General features: G+C 44.1%; 1 long non-coding RNA gene across 1 annotated transcript in view; it reads right to left on the reverse strand.

Annotated features, from left to right (window-relative positions):
• LOC112551757 overlaps positions 1–4508 on the reverse strand; it is a 34470-nt gene that overhangs the window by 13230 nt on the left and 16732 nt on the right. The gene's annotated exons all lie outside the window — the stretch shown is intronic.

Genomic DNA, 4508 nt, shown 5'->3' on the forward strand with positions numbered 1-4508 from the left:
ATACGGTGTGTAGTATATGCCTCAAGGTATAAATGTATCTCCCTTCCTATAGAAATTCTATACGGTATGTAGTATATGCTGCAAAGTATAAATGTATAAAAGTAAAATATAAATGTATCTCCCTTCCTATAGAAATTCCATAGTGTAATATCCAATATAATTATAAAATTGAAAAGAACAAACCAATGAATATAGTAATAGAATAAAGGGGTTTAGAAGAAAGCAAAATGTATTGTGGAATCCCACTTATTAGGCTAGCAAGAAGGAAATCATTCAAATCAATGCTAGTAGTAGTCTTCATTGTCTAAGGCTCCTGAGCTGCTGCAAGATAGCTCAGTAACTGTCAGACCCCAAGGCAGCAAGCAGGCCGGTTCAAACAATGCTGCCTTTTATGCTGTTTTTCCATCCTCCCCCAGAGCACTGGGATTGGGGAGACCTCAGGGAAGGATCACAGTCGCTGGCCAGCTACACGGTCAATATGAAAGCAGTCCTTCCTCCCTCTTCCCCCTCCCTCTCCTTACTTTCTGTTTCCTGCAGGCAAGCCCAGCTTGAGCAGTAGCAATGTGTAGGGGGTGCATGTGCACCCCGAGAGTGCTGGGGCACCTCCTGAGAAGCAGCGCTCTCCACTTAGGTGATAGGCAGAGGGGCCTGGCAGGAGCACCTGGCAAGCACTGGCTGAGGAGTGGGGCGCCAGGTAAAGCACCACTGGCACTTCCAGGAGTGCCATTGGCTCTTCCTGGTTGGCATGATCGGCCACAAGGGGACCCGCCCCACAGTCGCTGACTGGCTGCTGGGGGGCACATGACCCCCCTGACTCAGGTGGCACCAGTCACCCGTGAGCTTGAGCTTCAAAATGTGAAATGTTTCGACTGCCCTCATTTCATTTTGAGGCTGTTCTGAAGCCCTTCATTTCATTTCAATTTTGCTGTTTCAAGCTTGAAACGAGTCAAAACAGCGTTGAAATGAAACAGCTGGCAAAATTTCACACAGCCCTAGTTTCCAGGCACTTCAGTTCCCAGCTGTAAAACAGAGGTAATAATGTGCCCATCCAACTCTCCATCATCCTTTTTCTGTCATTTCTATTTAGACTGCAAACTCTTTGGGACAAAGACCGTCTCTTACTACATGTATGTACAGAAACCAGCACAATGAGGACGCTCTCCCAGTTGGGGATTTTAGACACTACTGTACTACAATAATAAGAATAGAACTAAATGGAATAGCAGCTTAATTAATTAATTTCACTCTTATTTTTGTTATCCTTTAGAGAAACGCAGAATTCCCCAAAACAAAACCTACATTGCTTTTCAGATAATAGAAAGACGTATTTGATGAAACAATGATCACATTGGAAAGTGATGAAAAAATAAGTGTGAAGCCTGACAAAAAAAGGTTAACAAGAGCTGCCCAGAACTCTACACACAGTGACAGAAGAGAGAAGGAGTTCTAGCTGTCATTATACAACTGTCACTGTATCTTTGGGGACATAATTCAAGTATGAGCTGATGAACAAGAGAACAGCTAATGTGGATACTAGAAATAGAGAAATGAAAATTCTCAGTCTACGCTAAAAGCTTCACTTCAGCACAAGGCAAAATGATCTCAAAGCACAAAGCCTAGGAGAACCATTTCATTAACAGATCTGCAAGAGTGCCGTAACTGCCAAGAAATTTACCAAAATTTCCTCATTTTTGTGGGAAATTTTAGCGAAAGAAAAATCCTTATTTTTGTTTTCTGAGAGCTTGCATTTGTAATACTGTCAAATCTGAACGGCCAAATTATTATACAAAAGGATTTATAGAAATGGACAAAGTACAGCAGAGGGAAAACAAAGTTATTCACTGAACTGGGCAGTCTAGTGATATAGTAGAGAAATAAGCCTGATATTCTTTAAGAAGAAACCAAGAAGAAACCAAGAAGCAACCACTTTGAGGCATAACAAAAAGTTCTGAAGGGAACAGAGAAGAAAAATGCAACAAAAGGTTCAGGAGTCACTCTGACATTCAGTAACAAATGGCCAGGGAACTTGGGCTAAAAAAGACCAAAGCAATAATGGATTTTAGACAGAATATTTTTTTACCAAGAATGTAAAAGTGTATAGGATAAAATCACAAAGGCTGCAAAGTGAACAAGAAGTGCAAAGCATAAATCTTTAAAAGGATCTAGATAATTTGTTGTCGGATAAAAATAATGGAGGAAAGAAGAGGAGGAATAAGGGCTAATTAAAAAGTGAGGGCCAATAAACCCACTGCTGCCTAGTTCTTAGATTTGCACACATCTTACACCCTAAGTCTAACACAGTAGTGAGTTTAGGTGGCATCTACACGAGATGCTGACTGCGCAGTAGCCAAATAATACTGCTCAGTAGCACATCTCAGTGCTAATATGGACAGTGCTGATATGCTGCTGCACAGGATTATTACGCTACTGTGCAGACAGTGCAGTAGTATCACTTAAAGGACATTTGCCAGTGCTACTGTGCAGTAACTCCAGTTACTGCACATTTATTTAGTATTTGCTTATACAAGTACTAAATAAATGTGCAGTAACCACTGCACAGTAGCATCTCGTGTAGACACGCCTTTTGAAAAGGAGAAGGTTCCTTTCACTGGCAAAGCAGAATGCACTGATATCAGACTTTAGCAGGTATTTATCAGGAGATCCAGATGCTCTTCATCCAAGGGTACTGAGGGAATTGGCAGAGGTCATAGCAGGGCCCCTGGCACGGTTGTATGAGTGCTCATGATGCTCTGACCAGGTCCCAGAGGACTGGAAAAGGGCTAATGTGGTCCCCATTTACAAGAAAGGGAGAAAGAAGGACCCGGGTACCTATAGGCCAGTTAGTTTCACCTCGGTCCTTGGGAAGACCTTTGAGAAAATGATCAAGGAGCACATCTGCGGGGGCCCAGCATGGGAGGTAATGCTCAGGGGCAACCAACACGGGTTCATTGCAGGCAGATCTTGCCTGTCTAACCTTGTTTCCTTTTATGACCAGGTCACAAAGTTCTTGGATGCAAGCGTTGAGGTGGATGTTGTCTACCTGGACTTCAAGAAGGCCTTTCTCACCCCAGTCTCATAAAAAAACTAGGTGACTGTGGCATTGATGCCTACACAGTCAGATGGGTGGCAAATTGGCTCGATGGTCGCACCCAGAGAGTGGTGGTGGATGGGTTGTTTTTGACCTGGAGGGATGTGGGCAGTGGAGTTCCCCAGGGCTTGGTCCTCGGGCCTATGCTATTCAACATCTTTATCAGCAAGTTGGAGATGGGCATGGGAAGCACACTGTCCAAATTCGCTGATGACACAAAGATGTGGGGGTAAGTGGGCACACTGGAGGGGAGGGATAGAATCCAACTAGATCTGGACAGGTTACAGAGGTGGGCAGATGAGAATAGAAGGAATTCAATGCAGACAAGTGCAAGGTGCTGCATCTAGGGAGAAGGAACCAGCAACACACCTATAGGCTGGGGAGCACCCTTCTCAACAACACAGTGGCTGAACGGGATCTTGGAATCATTGTTGACTCCAGGATGAACATGAGCTGCCAACGTGAGGAAGCGGCCAGTAAGGCTAACCGCACCTTGTTGTGCATCTACAGATGCATCACTAGCAGGTCCAGGGAGGTGATCCTCCCCCTCTATGTGGCGTTGGTCAGGCCACAGTTGGAATACTGTGTCCAATTCTGGGCGCAGCACTTCAAGAGGGATGTGGCTAACCTTAAGAGGGTCCAGAGGAGGGCCACTTACATGGTCAGGAGGCAACAGGCCAGGCCCTATGAAGTTAGACTAAAGGGCCTGAATCTATTCACCCTCCACAAGATGGAGAGGGGATCTGGTGGCCATCTATAAAATCACCAGGGGGGACCAGTGGAAAATAGGTGAGGCTCTGTTCCCCCAGGCACCAGCTGGGATAACAAGGAATAACAGCCACACATTGATTGAGAGCAGGTTCAGGCTGGACATCAGGAGACATTACTTTATAGTTAGGGCTGCCAGGCTCTGGAATGGGCTCCCAAGGGAGGTGGTGCTCTCCCCTACCTTGGAGGTCTTCAAGAGAAGGTTGGATAGATATCTGGCTGGGGTATTATCATCCCAGCACTTGTTCCTGCCCAGGCCCTGGGGTGGGACTTGATGATTTGTTCAGGTCCCTTCTGATGCTAGAAACTATTAAACTATTTATAAATAGGCTTGCAGTCTCCCATTACAAATTAGCAGAAATCCACCATTCAGTTGCATTATATGCATCACGGTTTTTCCTCTAATCTCTGCAGTGCAAACAGTACCTTTCCATGAATTACAGTACAGATTGATTTTCAGTTCATTGAGAGAGTACTACTCATTTCTTTTCAAATATTTTTTACTGCATTTTCATATAAACCAATGCATAAAACAGCTTTTCTATACATAATAAGAGCAGCTGGAAGTAACCACTATAGTTAAGGTTGCAAAATTGTTTCCATTATAAAAATGCAGTATTTCATTCACTCTAACCTTTTTCAAAATTCACTA

Source organism: Alligator sinensis, unplaced genomic scaffold (genome assembly GCF_000455745.1).
Source record: "Alligator sinensis unplaced genomic scaffold, ASM45574v1 scaffold1176_1, whole genome shotgun sequence".
Lineage (NCBI taxonomy): Eukaryota > Metazoa > Chordata > Crocodylia > Alligatoridae > Alligator > Alligator sinensis.